The following is a 22,425-nucleotide window of genomic DNA, read 5'->3' as shown; positions in this document are numbered from 1 at the left end:
AATTAACATATAGTCTAGCCTCTTCCGCCTCGGGAAGAGGCCAAATAAGAAGAAAAATAAATCCATATTGAAAAACTTTGGAAAGCGAATCGGTAGTCGTCCGAAAACTTTGGTTATGGCGTGATTAGGCGGACTAATAAACAATTGAACTAATGTTAACATCGGCACAACCGATTACTATAGTCCCTGGCCATTGCCAGATGGCAGGGACTAAAAAGACAACATACACAGGGGATGCACAATCCTTTGTAATTTTAAGGAGCACCTTTGCAAAGATTATTAGGCATAGTGGGTGAAGAGCACAATACAAAAACATAGTACGGATAGCCACTACATGATCTCTGTTATTCTATGGATGACCTTTGATAAAGAACAATAGACATAGTGTTTAAGCGCTTTTTAATAGTAGCGTAATTTACATCAGCATAGATTTAAATAGTTGTCCATTTAAATTTTTTTATAGACAAATATGTTTTGTATAGTTTTTTTTTTTTTTAATTTAAAAAAAATATTTATATTTCAATTAACATAGCAAAATTTTAATCCTATTAACATAGCAAAATTTCAATCATATTAAGGTGTAAAATAAATTTCAAGACTCAATCAGGTTACGGTTGACTAGCCTCCACACCATTAATTCCAATGTTAAAATTTGTGAGAATAATGAAACCCAAAAAAAATGATGCTTCTCAACATCGGATTGTGCATCTGTATTTCCAACAAACAACATTTGACAACCTAGATTAGTGACTTCTCAAACTGAAGCTGATGACCAAAACCTTATTTGATACACTCTCTTAACTGTATTTCGGATTGTGCATCTGTATTTCCAACAAACAACATTTGACCACCTAGATTAGTGACTTCTCAAACTGAAGCTGATGACCAAAACCTTATTTGATACACTCTCTTAACTATATTTGATTTAAGCCCATCACCAAACACAATAACACTCCCTCAACCATCTTTTATCTTAATTGGATTGCAGATTCGCGTTATTGGAGAGCCAGGTTACAAAGTTACCTATTAACTTTACATCTACTCGATTTTTCAACATATTTTATCATTTAAATTTACAATTAAAGTAAAAATGGAATATATCATGAAATTTTATTAAATCTGAAGAAAATTTAAAAATTGACTTTAATACAGATATATTGGATACCAAAATCTGCAATAGAATATATTTCAAAAGAAAAACAAAATATCCAATAAATAGATGAAATTCCCTTCAAAGAGTATTTAATTTCGACTTGCTAAAGGAAGAAGGCTTTAAAGCACAACCGGCCATCTTTTCGAGCAAATCTTACTCTGAAATATAATCCTTCTCCATAGTTTTTCCGATCATCTTCTCCCCTAGACCCACAATCTCATTCACAGACAAAGTGTTGGCCGGAAGCATGAAATACAAGGACTTGTTTAGTGTTCTAGGGTTATCCACTATCTTAATGGGATATGTTGCAATACCATCCTCCTTAAAAAAAACAGCTGCATTGCATACAGTCATTCATTACAGAATGGATAAACAAGCACTAATATCCTAACACAATAATATACTTAATAGATGCTACTCACTAGACAAAGTCAAATAAATTTCATCTAGCGTTATTGTAAATATTACCCTTGGAGTTTCCATCTTCGTATATGATAATTTTATCCCTTGGAGGGGACATTGCAGGTGGAGTAATGCCAACCATGAGGTCCACCTGCCCCAGACAGGGCACAAAATACTCTGCAAAACAGTTGCAGTTGACATATGTGTAAGGGATCCCTTCTGCCTCAATGAACCTGCGAAATTTTACCGTATCCTCAAGTATGGACTTTATAGGTCCCATTGCATCATGAAATTTATCGAATTCAAACGAAAACTCGGACGGTAAACACCTCTGTGTAATACCAGAAAAAAGGCATTTAAATATCATCATTAATAGTTGTGGAAAATAACAATCTGATATACAGGCTTGATTGGATCAACTTACATTATTTTTACATCTTACCTCAGTGTTTCAAAAACCTATTAAATATGATCAATAATAATAGTGAAAAAGTAACAACTTGACATAGACTGGATTGAATTTATTAATGTTACTTTTTAATACTAACCTTGATGTTTCCAACTTCTTTAATGGTCTTGATGATATTCATCTGACTTGCATGCTGGAAATCCCCTACAGCCTACACCAAATTGCAGAGTAGTCCAAAGATCCCTGAAGATGGAAGTGAATGATCAGTAAAACTTACCTACGTGGTCTGTCAAACAAGCAAGAAAATTAAAAAATGGGAGATTTTATGATAAAGACCAGTATAGGTAGTTGTTGAATCCAAGCTTGCGTTCTCTATGATTAATGGAATACATTTATTTTCACGGACTGCTATTAACAAATTACATTTATCTTTGCAGGATTTAATTTTATTCTTGATTTCAAGAATATTTTAGAGTCCAATTGACAGGAGTGATTAGAGTGATCTAAGTCTTATTTATGGATTTTTAAAATAGTATCCACCATGTATTTTAAAACATTTATTTCAAAATTGAAAAAAGGGAAATCTTGCGAAGCTCTTTTTTTTAAATCAAACATCAGTGTAGTTAAAAGTGTAGTTCGAATTAACTCTAAATTAAAAGTATGTACAATCAGAGTCTCGTGATCCATTCTCAAAATTATTTCGTTACAAAGAAAAAAATATACCGCTCAATTGTCGCAGCCCAACAAAACAAAATAATAGATCCGCAGAAGGATCATAGTATTGAAAATTACAAACAAATCAATTTTAGTGGATAACATATATATAACAAAACAAAATAATAGATCCACTGAAGGATCGTAGTATTGAACATTACGAAGAACAATGATTTGGATTTGAGAAAAGTTAGTTATATATATATATATATATATATATATATATATATATATATATATATATATATCGTTACGGAAGATCCCTTCCCATTTGTTCGTAAGGTTCAATACTACGATCCTTTAGCGGATCTATTATTTTGTTTTGTTATATATATGTTATCCAATAAAATTGATTTGTTCATAATTTTCAATACTACGATCCTTCTGTGTATATCATTTTTTTTGGTTGTGTGTTAAAGAAGTAAGTAATAGGTGATAATCTAACCCTAGTTAGAGATTAAATTGGGCTTCCAGATATTTGTGGGGAGGGATTTTCCTTAATTAATTAACAGTTATTTGGATTTGAAACCAGTTATTTACCTATAGATATATCTATATATCTATATATATTGTGGACTCCACATATTTAAGAGTGATTTGGATTTGAAGAACTATATATTATAGTTAAAGAATTTGTTTAAAATCCAATTCCCACACATATTTGAAAATCTAATTTAATTTCTAATTTTAAAATTAGATTATATCATTCATATATATATATATATATATATATATATATATATATATATATATAGATTATGGTAAATAAATAATTTATTAGTAATATAATACTAAAAATATATCTAATCACAGGTAAATTAAATATATCATGAATTTATGACTTAGCAAGAGTAGAGACTCCACTAGGAGCTTTATCACAAGGGGACAAATATGTGGGGAGCTTACTCGTATTTTATCAAAAGGGGCCAAAGATATTCTGGTGGGAATTGAAATAAGATGGAGTGGATAACGCAACCACAAGGAGACTTGGAGCCTACTCCTTGAGCCTTATCACAAGCGGCCAAAGATGTCTAACTCCATGAGGGTAGCCTACTACTTAAGCCTTATCACAAGGAACCAAGGAGCCTACTCTTTGAGCCTTATCATGAGGGGTCGATGAGGGGGGGGAACCTAGTACGTGCGTTTTATCACAATGGGCCAAAGATGTCCTTGGTGGGATTTGAATCAGAATGGAGGGGATAATAGCCCAACCACTAGGAGACTTGGAGGCTACTCCTTGAACCTTATCACAAGAGGCCAAAGGTGTCCCCGGTCATATTTTTATTCAGGTGGAGGGCATAATATTCCATTGTACCAACCACTCCTTTGTACCACTAAAAAACTTCGTATTAATTTTTAACATCAACACATCAAAGCCAATATGAAAATAACCCTCACTCGACAACCATATAACAGATGTGGAATAACCCTAACTCACCATAGAAAAAAGGAAAGAACACACCTCATAACCCATTGAAGGAAATGGTGAAATAAGCATACTCACGAAAATAAAAACGAAATTCGAAATGAAAGTTAGAGGTTCGGCATACCCTTCCTGATTCTAAAAACCCACCAAAGAAAATAATCAGCACAGATTAGAAAATTAGTAGAAGAACTTACATGGAGTATATTATGATGTAAATCTAACTAAGTTTTTCTTAGAATCGGTCACTCTCTGCGTTGGTTCCCCTTAGTAGGCACTTGCTCCAACTCCTCGATCAAAATCCCTGTTAAAAACACGGCAACAAACTTAAGCGCAGTAGAAAAAATTAATAAAACAAGGAAAAAACATTGTTGGCACTTCTCAAATCTAGGGTCTTGAATCAAATGGCTTCTCGGCCCTTTCCGATATTGGATCTTGGATTCTTTCTCCTATCGTGTCTTGGGTCCTCGGCTCTTAGCGATCTTGGAACCTTCACTTCTCACAATCTCTGGACTTCATGCCTTTGGGATCTCAGGTCTCGGTATTTTTGTTAAATTCAATTTAAACGATCCATTGAGGTTCTAACCTCCAATATGGCCCACTCACCGTTATAAGGAATTGTGCCACAACACTTAACAGGTCCACAGAACATAAATATTTTCTGTCAACGTCACGTGACAGTCTTGGGTCTCAGAACTTTTAAATAATTACAATGTTATGAGTTCTAAGATTATGGTTTTTGAGCTCTAGATATCTGTTACGAGATCTGTCAATAAATCTAATATACCTAGGGGGGACAATATGGGGTACAAAGGGAGGTACCCAAGAGAATATTGTAATAATGGAATGGGCCATAGTAACAAATAAGGTGGTTAACCCATATCATGTAAGGGACCACAAGTAGTTAGTAATAATGTAATGTGCCCATGGTATTAGATAGTTGGTATTGAGGGAACCATGATAATGACCCATGGTATTATATGTATGAGGCCTATATAGAGGCTAGAGACTCGCCATTGAGAGATGTCAATGAATATTGTATGAACAGGCATATGGCTTGTGGAGTGTTCTCCTTCCTTAAGGAGTGAATGTATGGTGTTGCCCTACCTTAAGGGTTTGATTAATAAAGTGAAGCATTTCTATATTTAGATCTTGTTATTCTTGGGTTTATTTATATTGTCTTATATTTTTATATCGGATCTATAACAATAAACAATCTCGGCTCTGACACTTGATATACTTCTCTAAAAATGAAAAAAAATGACTAAGTGTTGGCTTCTCTCAGCTTAAACTCAGATTTGATCTTCCAATTCCTTTAAGTTTCAGTGTTCTTCTAGTCTCTCCTCTCAGCTCCCTCCTTTGGCTCTACTCCTCACTTAAACAACTCTCGCCCTTTTCTGCTCCCCCTACAACACTCTGATGATGATAAATATATGTACACGAACTCTCAAGTATGTTTAATTAAATACATGGCTTAAAGAACTATAAGAACAAAAACTGTTACAGAAGGACTGGTTAAGTGATCTTAGAGCTCTCAAGAAAAAAATTCCATGCATAAAGAAAACTCTCTCCACCCCACTCCACTTTCATTAATCAAAGGAAATATATAAGATTTACATTATTCGATTCAGATCCTTGAACATAGGATCTAAAGACCCATTTGGGGGAAATTGAACTAAAACTACAACTATTGCAACAAATTGTCTATTTTAATTAAGTACATGCCCAATTAAATACAATCCTAGCTTAGCAAACCACACATTAAGGAACCGACTCCTATGGTAAAAGGTTTTCACCTCTCGGTCAAAGAGAAATTACGAATGCCCCTGCGTCATACTCCCAAGGAACAAAGATTCATGGGCTCCTATCCATGAGTTATTTAATAGATTTTCCACTTTTCTGTATGAGTGTGGCAGTCATCTAGTTTACAACTGTCACTAGCATATTCTTCCACTTAACAAAGTACTCAAAGTATTATTTGTCCCTAGTATTCTTGATCAATTTTTTGTGTAAGATCATCTCTCGTTACAAAGGTTTAGTTACTGGAAACTATTTTTCCCATTTTATTGGTTGTTGCTTCTGATGACTGGTTGGATGATCCGGATTTAAGCAAGAACGCAATAGATTACAGAGATAACCGTAAATACAGAGATGCGAAAACCATAAAAACAGAGATGCAGCGGAAATAATGCTTCATTTCATTAATGGAGAATACTGAAATATGCTTACAAATAGAAATAACCCAGCTAGGGCGATGGTAGCTTATCTCTGAGAAGAGATGTGTCGGCTACATGCCTCTGAACTGTTTCGAACTATGTTACAATGAGGCTCGAGGGCCTATTTATTGTTGAGAAACAATGGAACCCTTCACATTCCAAAACCTAACCATAGAAGATGAAACGCCAAATTGTGGGCCCCGTTTTTGGGTAAGTTGGTACATCAACTTCCCGGGGTCGCGAATTGGTCGTACTATCTCCATTTGACGCGCATGATAGCCCGTTGGAAAGATCTCTCCGAGGACTACGACGGAAAAGACGATTTTTAGATACAAATATCGCTGGTCGTGGATTTCCCAAAAAAATGTCGTTTAGGGCCTCAAAACGGCTCCGGAAGTTTAGGACCCGAAAAACTGCTAAAAATAGTAAACTGTGCTATAATTAAGGAAACAGAAAAACTGAAAGAGACAGTTGTGGGGGTCCAAATGGGATAGGTGGGTGGCCACCAACATCCACCTAGATCATTGGATGTTATGTTTCGGGTTCATACTTACGTTGATATGATACATTAAAAATAGGTAAAATTCCAATACCAAGTGGTAGTTCAAGTTCATAAGCATTGGCAGAAAAATTCTTCAAAATTTTGCAGGGTCCTGTTTTTTTAAACTTCAACTTGTTTTACTAGACCTTGGGGAATCTGTCTTTCCTCAAATGTGCAAATACTAGATCTCCAACTTCAAAATTTTCTCCCCTCTACTAATATTTGCTATGCTTTTATATTTCAGGCCACTATCATACAATTTTTACTTGACCTTGTTATGGATTTCTTGTATTACTATAGAAAAATCTTCTCCTATTGAGGTTCTTTGCTCCGTTCTTCCCAAATTTATGAGTTCATATAGTCCCCTCTAGTTCATCCCATACATAATCTGGAAAGGTCTTTGTCCTGTACTTATGTTTGGAGTATCATTTTAAGCATACTCGAACTGTGCTAGAATATGGTCCCACTGCTTAGGGTGATCTCCAGTCAAACTGCATAGAATGTTTCCAAGTCTTTTGTTCACAAATTCAGTCTAACTATCATTCTGCAAGTGATATGTTGAGTTGTACTGCAATTCTGTGCCAAATTTCTTCCATAATGCCCTCCAAGAATGTCCCATGAATTTAATCTCTAGATCTGAATAAATTCTCTTGGGAATTACATCTAGTATTACTACCTCTTTAAAGAACATATTAGCAATAAGGATAGCATCACTAGTCTTAGTAAATGTAATAAAATTAGTCATTTCTGAAAATCTATCTACCACCACAAAAACATAATCATTACCTTTATGAGTTTTTGGCAATCCCAGCACGAAATCCATACTTATTGAATCCCGAGGCCTCTCTGGAATTGGCAATGGGGTACACAATCCATTGCTCTGACTTCTTCCTTTGGCACACTGACAAATTATGCATCTCTTTGCAAACTTCTACACATCTAATCTTGGCTTCAGCCAATAATAATGTCATTTCAACAATTCATAATTCTTGTCCTATCCAAAATTTCCTCCAAGTCCTCCACTATTCTTTTCTTTGATCAGGTTCTCCCTCATGGAACAATTCAGAATGAAAAGTTGGTTGTTTTCTAAAAGTAGTCCATATTGAATCATGTAATCAAGCCATCGGATCCTATCTTGAGTAGATTGATGTTTACAACCTTCAAAGGCTTCCTTGAAGTCTATATCCTCCTCATACAACTCCTTGATAAAATCAAATCCCAACACTTGAATTTGACTTTCCTGCAACAAAATTCGTCTCCTGCTCAGATCATCTGCAATTTTATTAGATTAACCACTAATATGCTTCAAAACAAATGTAAATCTTTGTAGGTAATCAACCCATTTAATATCTTTCTGGTTCAATTTAGGCTACTTCATTAAATACTAAAGAGCACGATTATCTGTATACAAAATAAATTCCCTAGACAACAAATAATGCCTCCACTTCTTAAGAGCTTGAACCACTGCATAAAACTTCTTGTCTTAGGTTGTGTACTTCCTTCTGGCCTCGTTCAAATTCTTACTGTAATAAGATATTGGTTTGTCCCCCTAGCTAAGTACTGCTCCAATTGCATCATTACTCACATCAGTATTTACTTGAAAAGATTTATTAAAGTTTGGAAGAACAATAAGGGTTGTTCTTTAATCTTCTTCTTCAACATCTGAGACCCTCTTTCAGCTTCATCAGTCCACTGAAATGGTTGTTAATTCTTCCTCACTATCTTTACAATTGGTGCACTCATCTTACTGAAATGCCTGATAAATTTCCTGTAAAAACTTGCCAAACCATGAAAAATTCTAACTTCAAAAACACTTTTGGGAGAAGTACATTCAAGGATAGTTTTCACCCTACCTAGATCCATATTCAATCCTTCTGTAGAAATCACAAATCCTAGATATGCAAGCTTTAACTTCAAAAAGGAACATTTATTCAAATTCACAAGCAACTTCTCTTGTTGTAACTTCTTCAGTACATATCTCAAATGTCTCATATGCTCCTCCTTATATGGATTGTACACTACAATGTCATCCAGGTAAACAATCAAAATATTTGCTATAAACTCCTTTAACACTTCATTCATCAACCTCAAGAAAGTACTAGGTGCATTGGACAAACCAAATGGCATTACCTTCCATTCATGCAAACCCTCGCTAGTTTTAAAAGCATTCTTCCACTCATCTCCCTCTCCCATTCTCATTTTATGGTATCCACTCTTCAAATAAATTTTAGAAAACCAATTGGCACCACTTAAGCAATCCAACACGTGGCAGGAGAAAATGACACCTAATGGTAATTTTGGTTAAATCTCTGGAGTCTATACACATGCGCCATCCACCATCCTTCTTTAGAGTCAACACTATGGGTACAACACATGGACTAAGGCTCTCTTTGATTAATCCCTTATCTAACAACTCATGCACTTGCTTTTTGATTTCTTCATTCTCTTTAGGTGTCATGCGATAGGTAGCTTTATTGGGTAAACTTGCTCTTAATATCAAGTCAATATAATGATTGATACTCCTCATTAGTGGTAACTCACTTGGTAGATCATCCACCACGATATCATGATATTCTTCTAGCATTTCTTGAATCTCTACAAGAAAATCAGAAATAGTACTAGAAGTAGGAACTACTCTAGGCTTGCAAACAATAGAAAAAATTACCTTCTCTGATTCCAACCACTGCAAAAATTCCTTTCCGCTCATGAGTAATGCCTTTGAATCACTACCTCTAAAATTCCCTTCTTCCTGCAATGGAAACAAAGCATGGTTGATGTCATCCTTCCAAGACCTATAAGTATTTCTCTTACCACCATGCACCACACTTATGTCAAAGTACCATGGTCTTCCCAACAAAATGTGACATACATCCATCGACATCACATCACACAAAATATTGTCTTTGTAACTACCAATTTGTAGCTTTATGTCACACTACTCATTCACCAAAATTTGTTGTCACTTCTACAACCAAGACACTTTATGGGGTGTTGGATTACTTTTCTTTTTCAGCTTCAGATTTTCTACAACCTCTATGGACATTAGGTTGTTTGTACTACCACTATCAATCACTACTTTACAACACTTACCCTAGATTTTGAAAATAGACCAAAATAATGTTTTCCTCTGGTCTAATTCTACAACTTCCTTCTCTTGCTTGATCAACACCTTCTTCATCATCATGGCTTCTCTTGTCTCTAGCACAATTTTTTCTTTCTCCACATCTACTTCAAATTCTTCTACTAGAGCTGCAACAATGTTCCTTTAGTTTGGTTCTCTATTCTCTTGACATTCATAAGCAAAATGATAAAGCTTGCCACACTCGTAGCGACGAACCTCTCTCCTACCTCTTTCTCGTCCTCTGGAAAATGATATTCAGCCTCTGGACTCTCCTTCCTGATGTTGTTATGGACTAGAACTACTAGACCCATCTTTCGATGCATAGATCTTCCTCTGTTATGCTGCTATCCTCTACCTCTAACAACACCATTACCTCTGCCAGCTTGTTTCCTTACAAGCCTAGCCTCTGCTTTCAAAACAATTTGGTATTCCTTCTCTATTGTCCTTATGAATAGTACACTAATTTCATCTTGGATATCCAATATAAGTTCATTTACGTACCTGCAGTATTCTTTGAAAAATCTTCCACATATCTAGCTCTAATATTCACCTTATAGAACTCCTTTGTGTATTTTATGATTGTCATACCTCTCTTTCTGAGGTTCTGCATATACCTGAACAAAGTTAACTAGTAATCCTTTGGTGGAAACTTCCCTCTCAGCTTTGCTGCTATCCTATCCCAAATCTTGATCTTTTGCTTGTTCTTTATTCTTCTCTGTGTTTTCACATCATCTCACCATAGAGTTGCCTATCCCCTTAACCTTGTTACTGCAAACTTGACCTTCTTCTCCTCATAAATTTCTTCATATTCGAATAATTTATCCATTTATGTGATCGAGTTGATAAGATCTTTTGGATTCATGCTGCCAGTGTAAGAAAACATATATGGTTTGGGTTTCATAACAGATCCCAAAATTGCTTTGAATATCTTAGCCTATATTGGTTCTTCTACAACTTCTTCTTATTCTGAATCTTCTTCCTCCTCAAAACTCACATGTCCAGCTTCTGGTTTTTGGTGTCGACTAGTCTCCATTATTTTCATTCATTCTTCTAATTTCCACATTGCTCGGACAACTTCTCTGTTAGCAACTGGTATTTGTCTCTGTCCTCTAGCTTCGCCTGGGCCAACACCTCTTACAACTCTAGGCGGCATGATTTCCTTTTGTTCTTAAAGCAAACTTAGAGTCTGCTGTGATACCACTTGATGCAAATCTAACTATGATATGATTTTCTTAAAATGAGTCCCTCCCTGAGTTGGTTTCCCTTAATAGGCGCTTCCTCCAATTCCCCAATCAAAATTCCTCTTAAAAACAACGTGTAAAACTTAAGTGCAGTTGAATAATTTAATAAAATAGGGCCAAAAACATCGTTGGCGCGTCTTGGATCTCGGGTCTCAGATCAAATGGATTGTCGATGCTTTCTTATCTCAGATCTCGGATCCTTGCTCCTCTCAAGTCTCGGGTCCTCAGCTCTTAACGATCTCGGAACCTTCGCTTCTCGGAGTCTCGAGATTTCGTGCCTTTAGGATCTCGGGTATTGGAAAAAATTTTAAATGCAATTTAAACGATCCTTGGCCCACTCACCGTTACAAGGAATTGCGCCACAACACTTGACAGGTCCGCGGAACAGAAATATTTTATGTCATCATCACGTGATGGTCTTGGGTCTCAGAACTTTTAAATAATTACAATGTTATGAAGTTCTGAGATTCCAATGTCCAAGTTTTGGTTCTTCGTTATGACATCTGTCCATAGACGATCCCGACTCCGACACTTTGACATCCTTCTTTAAAAATGAAAAAAAAAAGTGAAGTGTTGGCTTCTCTCGGCTTAAACTCAAATTCGATCTTCTAATTCCTTTGAGCTTCAATGTTCTTCCGACCTCTCCTCTCAGCTGCGTCCTTCGGCTATACTCCTCACTTAAACAACTCTTGCCCTTTTCCGCTCCTCATGTAAGAACAAAAACAAATTACAGAAAAGCTAGTTAAATGAATTTGAAATTCTCAAACAAAAATTTCCACACATAAATAATATAGAAAAATTACATTATTCGGTTTAGATCCTTGAAGATAAGATCTAAAGACCCATTTAAGACAAATCGAACTTAAACTAAAACCACTGCAACAAATTATCTTAAAAGTTTTGACCTCTCGGTCAAAAAGAAATTATAGATGCCCGTGCATCTTATTAGCTCCGCAAGCATGGAAGGTTTAGCTTGGCTTTCTCCGGACTAGAAGAAGCAGCTACTCCCCGACGAGAAGGAAGGTGGGATGGCCGTCAGCAAGGCTGTCTTTGGTAAAGTGACGATAGATAAATTCTGTTCCACCAATCATCAGAATCCTGCTCTTGTTGCTTACCATGTTGCACAGTGGTCTCGACTAAATAGCATGAAGTGCCCCCACTCTTATAAAGATCGATGACCTCTAAAACTTCCACTTCAACTTTTGCTTGAATGTACACGTCCACATCAAATCATAGGCATATCAACGACCACCGAATTTAAATCATCATAGAGAATCTTATCTTTACCCTAGTACGCGCACGGAACATTATTTAAACAATTTAATGGCAATCTCAGCTAGATGTGTGATTTATTATTGAAAATCCACGTCAAAATCAGTGCTAATATCTGGCACCTACAATTCGATCGGTCCCAGAAACTTTAAAAATTGTATCTATCAACATGGAAATCTATATTAAAAGTTGGAATCCACATAATTCTAGCAACTCTAAACGTTGTCCATACGCACATGGAATTTATCATCCGGTCACACTAGCAACTGTAAACGTTGCCACTCTGAACGTTGCCCATACGCAGACGAATTCATCAGAAGTTGCCCATACGCAGATTAACCCATCATCATGTTACACTATTTAATGGAGTCTTAATATTTGTTATATATTTTGGAAGATTTTTTTGGTATATTTTCAAATTTGATTTCTTTAGAATTGAGGGGCATTTGATAGAATCCCCGTTTGAATTGTGAATTCTCTATAATGTAAATGCTTTAAAAAAAATTCTAAAACATATAATGATTACACAAAGCTTTTAATGAGAAATCCACTAAGCATCTTTCACTTTATAAAATAAATCACTAAGCATCTTTCACTTTATAAAATAAATCTACATCAAAAAAGTAGTTGTAGTATTTATCATATAAAAAATTAAGAAAATGATATTTTTTATTATTTTAGTGTGCTTATATTAATTGGGTTAAAAGTATAAATAGTTTTGATTGGATTTTGAAGTTTTTTTTTTTTTTTTAAATCAATTTGTTTTTTAACATTAAATATCTAATTGTAAATATGTTATTTGATGAGAAATATATAATATAGTGTATTGGTTTTAGTTTTTTTATTATATATTATAAAATAATTTTAGATTTGTTATATTTTTTCTATGATTTTTTAAAGATGTTATCATCCCAAATTTCATAATCATATAAAATAAATAGAATTACTAGAATCTCAAAGAGAAATTTTTTCTTATTCCATAGTCAAAGTTCCATCGATTTACAATTGTTTTTAAGAGCATAATAAATTTGTCACTATACATTTATCTGTCACAGTGTTTATGATGAAACAAATTCCAAGATATTTCTTGTTATCATTACAATACCATCAATATAAAGAAGAAAGAGGATGATGACTAAACTAACTAGATTCAAGCCAACACAACTTTCGTCTTTGAAATAACTCTCTAACTTGCTGAAGTATATGCCAAAAAGGATAGGCTACAAGGGACAACCCTTCTAAAATCTTACAGTACAATTAATTTCTTCCAACCAACCTTTAATGTTCCTAAAATTGAAAATAATTCTCTCCTATAATTGTCAACACAAAAGATACCTCTAACTTTGTAGGTTAGTACCATTAGTTGTGCCATTCTTTTTTATATCAATGAAACAAGATAAGAGGTTGGTTTTATTATTGTGACACTCTTTTATAATGATCCTAAGCATAAAAAGGTGGTCCATCATTAAATAATAGCTCCTAAATTTAGTTTAGCCTCCTTATGCCATACATTCATATTATTTTCCAAAGTAATTTGATACAACTTTGCTAAAAGGGATATAGTAATATGATGGTACAATGGGTGGGTTATTTTTATACCCACTTTTAAGAATAAGTACAAATAACCATCAAGTTTAAGAGTTAAGGAATCCCTATTTGACTACTAGAAAAAGAGATAATGGTTCTGCCATGAAAGTAGACTTATTAAATTTTAATTTTCTTATTTCATAATTTTCGTTGTATTTAATTTTCTCTTTTATAAACAATTTAACAAAAAACTTGGTCCACTGGGCTTTGAATTGATGGTGATGAATGGGTGTACTGTTAAGACACTCCTTGCGATAGGTCACTAATTCAAATCCCCCGTGGGTACTTACCTATCAAAAAAATTTAACAAAAAACTTTATGTCTTATAGATTTAATATTAATAATTATATATAACATAACAACATTAAACTTCTTAATAAAATAATAAAATGATAGTAATAATAATAATGTCAAGATAACTACCAAATCAAATACCAAATTAGTGTATAACACTTTTTGTTTATAAGACAAGATACTTGATTGCTAAAGTTTATAATGACCCATATCTTTTACCCCTATAAATTTGATTTTGACATTTAAAAAAAACACATTATTAACCAATAAACTCACTCAAATTATATATTACACTTGAAATTAGTATAATCCAGTTAATAAAAATATTTGTCTTTTTCATATTAATAGAAAGATACAAATTTATCTAAAAGCTTATTATTTAAAATTCATTATCAGTGACCTGGAAAACCACTAAAACACTTTGAAATTTGAGAATTAAACCGGTTGAACTTATAAATCTTTAAAATATTTTAAGCAAAATTGGCTAAAAGGACCATTTCTTTCAATAAACTATGCCCATAAAAATCTATATTATATAATTTAAGAGAATGATTAACTATTTATATTTAGTGGTATGTGAGTTGGCACAAAAGCGAAGGTCTAAGGCGCATTCAAAGCTCGCTGAAACATTTATATTGTCAACAACTACTATGATCCAGAAACGATGATAGTTGATTCGATGGCGCACAGCTCCTTGCAACATTTGACATGAGCCACGTCATCAACTACCATCCTTGGCGAATTGTGATAGTTGAGGTCACTAGGGATTTTCAAAATGATCCATCCAACCGTGTCGACGACCCCTATCATTTCTTGGATTATAGTTGACTGGATGCTGCATTTAGAGCTCCTTGCAACATTTGACATGAGCCACGTCATCAATTACCATTTTGGGCTAGTTGTGATAGTTGAGGCCGCTAAGGATTTTCAAAATGTCCAGATCTTGTATTGAAAATTGTGAAAAGGATAAAAGTAGTTGGAATCTGAATAAAAAAATTAAAAAAATTTGCAGAATTATATTTTTAATGGTGGAAGTGGATTCCGCATCATCAAAAACTTCTCAGACATCTAAAATTTTGAAATTTAACATTTAAATTTACAAAAATTCCTACCAAATTTTATCAAAATCTTGCCAAAATTTCTATAATTTTCCAAAAAATATTTTATTTAAACTAGAGCAACTACCACTAATAATAACTGGGTGGTGCATTTAAGCCTCCCTGCAACATTTAACCACGTGGACAACTACCACTGATTTTTTGCAATAGTTACGACAGTTGAGGTCACTATGAATTTTCAAAATGATCTATCCAACATTCAAAAAGGGAGTAGTTTCATGTTTATGTTAAGCCATTATAATTTCAAATTATAATATTTGACCAAATCAAAGTTATCTAACAATTCTAGTCAAATTCGTTTCTCAAATTTTTATTTTATTTGGTTTAATTTAATAAAATATTTTAATGTTATGATGTGATTTATCATTATGTATTCCAAATAATATTAAAATTGTAAAATAAATTATATAAATATTTATTTAACTTTTTTTAATTTATTTTTTAATATAATTAAACATTTTTTGGTAGATAAAACTTTTATATATATTTGACATTGCAGAGAATAATAACAAGTTAATAATTATTTATTTAATATTGAATGATGACAATTTTTTAATATAATATTCATATTATAGTACACATGTCATGTCATGTCATTAGAGTATAGATTGATATAATGAGAGTTGTACAAACCCATAAAAATTTTCTATTCAATATTTTACACCAATGAAAAAATGAAAATTTTGAGTTTAATTACAAATCAATTTTGTTTAGTAATTAATATATAATGTTATTTTTCAAATTATTTATATTTATTGTACATAGTAATTAATAACAAAGTAGACAAAAATCAATTCTTGTCATCCTTACACAATAAAAAGGGAGACATTTCAACCAATCATATTTGAGATAAACAAAAATAAAATTTATTTAAAAATAATATATTTAATTTCAAAATAATATATTTAATTTCATATTGTTAAACTTAAGATAGATTTTATATTTTTTTAGTAAAAAAAAACTAATAACAAATTAATGAAAAACTGAATACATTATATTCTACCAAATATAATAAAAAAATTCAAACTCCTATATCCAACTATACAATTATTACTCATCTAAACACAACTTTCATATATAACAATATATACTTTCACATTTCATTAACAGTTAAACTAAAGCGTGTATAACAATATATACTTTCACATTTCATTAACAGTTAAACTAAAGCGTGTATCTGCCTACCACTTATTCCATGTCTCCTCAACAATACAATTACTTATTACTCATCTAAGGACAACTTTCATATATAACAATATATACTTTCACATTTCATTAACAGCTAAACTAAAGCGTGTATCTGCCTACCACTTATTCCATGTCTCGTCTTTGGAAAACAATTTTTTGTTCTGCTTAAACAAAGACAAATCACATTTATCTAGCTTGGTCACCAAATTGTGGTTCACTATGGACATACTCTCTTCCAAGCATCCTTAGGGTATATTCTGTATATTCAATGAATATGGAGTGGAGTAAAATGCGTTCTCACTTTTATTTCATACGTTTTAGATATCTAATTTGCAATTCACCTAAATTTAAGTGTTACTTTTATTTAAAAATCTATTTAAATACTTCTATGATTTCTTATTTTTTTTTTTTAACTAAAATCAAATCTAACACCATCACCATAAGCTGTTCTTTATTTGATAACGTGACCCATCACCATCAAATTCTCCCTTGGATAATAAGAAGATGCGTCTTTTATTACGGTAACAGTTATATCAACTTCACAAATTAATATCACTTACATTTAAGGGTGCTAAAATGGTGAAAAAGTTTTGTGGGTTCCATCGGAAATATCCAAACGGAAATAGTATATTTCATTATATATTTGAATATTTTAATTTTATATTATAGGGTGTTAAAATGGTGAAAAAAAATTGCAGGTTTGATAGAAAGTATGGGAAAGGGAAGAGTATATTTTATTATATAATTGAATATTTTAATAAATTCAAGTATATTTTATTTATTTTAGTTTTTATTTTTTTATTATTTAGTTAATTAAAATAATAATAATAACTTCATCTTGTAAATTATTTGGAGAAAGGGGAGAATAATTTTGAAGTATGCTAATTTAAAGACATCATTATTTTGATTTAGGATTAAGGTTTTTAGATTAATATTAGCTTTTAAAGAAAAGAAAGAAATGTTAAACCTAACACATTCACATTCTATAAACTTTAGTATAAATAAATTTTCTTTAAATAAGGTATAATTTTTTTATTTTTTTTATGTATTATCTTTATAGAAACATTAAACTTGACAAATGTTTATAAGGGAACAAGATAAAGGAAGAAAAAAAACTCAACATCTAAGTCAACCCAACAAACGAGTATGGATAATATTTTACCAATTTCTACCTTGAATTTGCTCGACAAAGGGTAATTCTATAATCCCTCCTATCTCATCAACATAGACCCTCTATGAAATAATAATGTAGTTGAGTTTGAGTGTAACAATTGACTATCAATGTTATAATTCCACCATCATGAATAATTGGTTCTGCAATTTAATTATGCATACCCAACTTTCTAACAAGCTTCATTATTGTGAGTTGACACCATATTGATTAGTAGGTAAAATTAACACCTATGCATAAGTATTTTGCGCCTTAAACACGTGCCCACATAACACGCTACCCCTTCGACTTGCATTCATATGCTAGTAAGAAGTGATATAATTTGATTATGAAAGTGAATGGATGGCTGTAAGTAAGAGGGAAATATTATAGAAGTTGAAGTATTATTAAATATTTCGCATGACTTCTGTTTCATTTTAGTTAGGCTAAAGGTGAAGGTTTAAATATTCCCTTTTCATGTTCATACTTAAGCCCCACATCAATTTGCAATTATGGATCCCACCTTATGTTGAGGGGGTAGTTAAAAGGTAAAGAAATATCACTATCCCTTTGCATTCTTTGCCTCAAACTCATAGTATCTTTATAATTATAATTATTATACCTTAAAAGGGTGTTAGTCCCACTATGTAGCATAAGAAATGGAGTACGAAGGAGAATGCGATTAGGTTCCCTATGCTCCTTATCAGACACATCTGGTTTCAAGACTCAACAAAGGCTGCAACTTTTGGTTTGCAAAGAGGATTAATTTCCAATCCCCTCTAGGACTACAACCATTAAACCTATCACTTTGGGTGAATTAAGAATATGTCGTATACCTTGATTTCATCATGAAGATTGCAAAAATTCACAAAGGGTAAAAGCATGATACCATTGAAATTAAACTAGGTAGGAGATATATAGTTCAAAATCTATCCCAAGTATCAAAATTACATAAATTGTTTGATGGTTATCATTAGCTCCAAGTATCTATATTTTCTATCCACTGCTCATACTTAAATCATTAGTAATTATCGAATGAGATTTGACTCTCTAAATTGATTTCAAGCCAAAAAAATTACACTCCATAAATTTCAAAAATTTTGGAACTATAATTAATAAAAAGGTTCCCAAGTGTATATTATAAACTTCAACAAATTGGGGTGGTAGAATGTAGCTAGAGAAATATTTTAAATGGAAAAAACTATCATTAAGGCCAACAATCTTACAAAATCCTTTTGTGAATATGTTGGGTATTACTTTAGGTACTTGTTGAATATGTACTCTATAAAGGGTGTGAAGGGCATGATACCACTAGATTCTTGAGAAAATTAAAACTATGAGTAGCTGATCATAAGGTGGATCTCATTGAACCTTTCACTCTCACATTTCTAAGAGGATGAGAGACAAAAAAATCAAATGTTAAAGTGAACAATTTATTTTTGTTTAGGATAGAAAGGGTTATAAGCTATATAAGTTGATAATTAGTTGCAATCTAATATTTGATAAGGAGGAAGAGTGGTACTAATATGAAGGTGTAATGCAAGGAAAACCAAATGTTGTGAAAATATAATGATCACAAGATGGAATTATATCCTTTTTCTAAAAACTTCAACAATAGTTTAAGTTTGATAACTTCTCCATGTTCAATAATTTACACATGAATTTGAAGTGAAATTCCATAATCCAATTCAAGTCCTTCAAGAAATATAAAAAACCTCAAGGAAATTGGTCCAATAGTATCAATCAAGATAATATTGTTATTTTGTCTATATTTTAGTAAGTTTAAGTTGAAAAAATATTTTTTTATTGAATGGCAAGAAATAAACCTATTGTGACAAGTATGAGGAATAATTGTTGTTGAAGAGTCAATCACGACAACTAAAGTGTGACTTTAGTTACCATAGAAATATTAGATGGAAAAGAGTTATTCACAACAACAAGAGATAATCATTCCAATGGAACTCCAACTAGCATACAAATATTAGATACTATAACAATGGTTTTGATATTAGCAAACTAATTTTAGTTGAAGGGTTTTGAAATGTCAAAGTCACCATTATTGAATGATTTCTTACATGGGGAAGCATTTATGGAACAAGGAATAGGTTATCAAGTTGCAAAACAAGAAAAAAAGTTTGAAAATTGAATTAGACCTTATATGAACTTAATTAATATCCATAAGGGATAAAATGATCCAATAGATATGTGGCTTCATAATAATGGCTTTGGTAGGAGAGGAATTGAGTTAACTATCTATGTCAATTCCAACATGAAGACAGATTAGTTGATTGTGTGATTATAAATAGATGACATGTGAGCATGTGTTATTGATGGATTACTTTAGAGCAAAAATGACATGTGAGTTTAATATGGTATATTTGGGATTAATGAATTATTTCCTTGGCATGGAGGTTAAATAATTGAATGATAGTACTTTTATTTCATAAGGAAAGTATAGTGCTAGTTTGGTTGCTAACTTTTAAATGATAAATTTTAAGTAGGTTAGCAACCCTCTTGTAACACAACCCTCATCCACCAAGTCAAGGAAATGCCACCCACTCTGATTTTGATCCCATAATACACACATGCACACACACATATCCATGTACATACACACTCACATAAAGATATATGTGAGTGTGTATGTACATTCATATATGTGTGTGTGTGTGTCTATATATGTGTGTGTGTACATATATACATATGTATGTACGTATGTGTGTAATATAACCATAACAACACAATAACATGCATAATATTCATATATTATAAACAACAAAAATGAAAAATTTAGGGTTTTAAAACATATTTGATAAAATTTATTGACTCACTGAAGACCTTGGATGATCCACCTATCCATAGACCAAACTACTTATAACATCTCAAGTGTAAATCCACAACCCTCATCCACCCAGTCAAGGAAATGCCACCCACTCTGATTTTGATCCCACAATACACACACACACACACACATATGCATGTACATACACACTCACATAAATATATATGTGTGTGTATGTACATTCATATGTGTGTGTGTGTGTGTGTGTCTATATATGTGTGTGTGTGTGTGTACACACACACAAACATACATATCTACATATTTTTGTAGATATGTGTGTAATATAACCATACCAACACAATAACATGCATAAAATTCATATATTATAAACAACAAAAATGAAAAATTCAGGGTTTGAAAACATATTCGATAAAATTGATTGACTCACTATAGACCTTGGATGATCCACCTATCCATAAACCAAACTACTTATAATATCTCAATTGTAAATGAACCCCAAGATGGGATCGCGATTTCACAAGCACAATGACTTATGTAAAGGTAGCCATGGCACATAAAAAATGTTGAACATGAATAGGTCCACACTACCAAACCCCAACAACTTCCAACAAATAGTCTCACATCCCCCATCAACCCACACAACCCAAGGTAGTGTGTCCCCTTCTATTTACAATCCATCAAGCTATGTCATTACCCATCCATGGGATGTCTCAGAGCCATGTGCCTTCTAGGAGTCCTATATTCCCTTGAGTGTCTCCAAATACCCTCCAGGAATATATGAGGACACCTATCCCTATACTTCTCCCTCTAGGGTTGCAGCCTTACACAAGGTAGCCCAAGGAGAGCTACACTTGTACATATACCCACCTAAGATCCTCAGGGTACAATAATCATACACTTTGTAGCTCTCTTGGGCAGTCACATTCATAGAAAAACAAATTGAACCATGGAATATAACTTGTATAGCCCCAATGCCCCATAATCTAGAATTTTATATTACTATAATATATCATAATAATATAATATATTTTAATGTTATAATATATTTTAATATCAAGCAACTTTACCTTTATACATTTGATAGGAATAAAATAACACATTTATTGGCTTAGTCCCGTTGCTAAGCTCCCTGGGTCCTCTACCTTCCTTTCCTGGAGTCCTAGCGCCCTCTAATTCTTCTTGCCCCCTATTCTATAGTTATGGTGTCATTTACTAATATATATGTGTGTTTACATGTTACACCTGCTAGGCTTGCTGGAATTTTAGGTTGTAGGTTATCTCGCCAAAACCACTCGAACATTCTAGTCTCAAAACACATCCACACATAAGCATACATGCCTCAATAACATAGAAAACATAAAAAAAAAATATGCCCAACATAACCTAGATCACTAGCCTAATAAAAATGTGTACAATTACATACAAGGTTCATATTGGGGTGTTACATTCCCCTTCCCCTTTATCTATACATTTTCCTCATTACATTATATACCCATGTAAGGTCAATGCTCTTCATCCTTAAAAATTTATTCCTACCAAGTACTTCTAATTAATTTAAATTATAAAAAAATATCTTTTTTATTATTAATATTCATAATATACTATAATATTAAAAAAATAGTACAACATTTTTTCTTGCTGCATTTTTAACAAAGAACATATTGATATGAAAGTTCAATACAAACATTATTAATAAAAATATAATTTGATTTTAATATAAATATTTTGAAAATGATATATATATATATATATATATATATATTTTTAAAGTTTATTATATATATAGATATTCT

General features: G+C 32.6%; 1 pseudogene; it reads right to left on the bottom strand.

The window, feature by feature from the left end:
* Nucleotides 1-1,231: 1,231 nt before the first annotated feature.
* Nucleotides 1,232-10,290, bottom strand: LOC149150628 (isoflavone reductase homolog A622-like; annotated as a pseudogene).
* Between the last annotated feature and the right edge of the window lie 12,135 nt (nt 10,291-22,425).

This window comes from Pinus tabuliformis, chromosome 9, assembly GCF_031772625.1.
Source record: "Pinus tabuliformis cultivar Carrire ecotype Pingquan chromosome 9, CPIR1, whole genome shotgun sequence".
In the NCBI taxonomy this organism is placed as follows: Eukaryota; Viridiplantae; Streptophyta; class Pinopsida; order Pinales; family Pinaceae; genus Pinus; species Pinus tabuliformis.
Note: the sequence above shows the minus strand (reverse complement) of the source record. Positions and strands in the feature narration are given on the sequence as shown.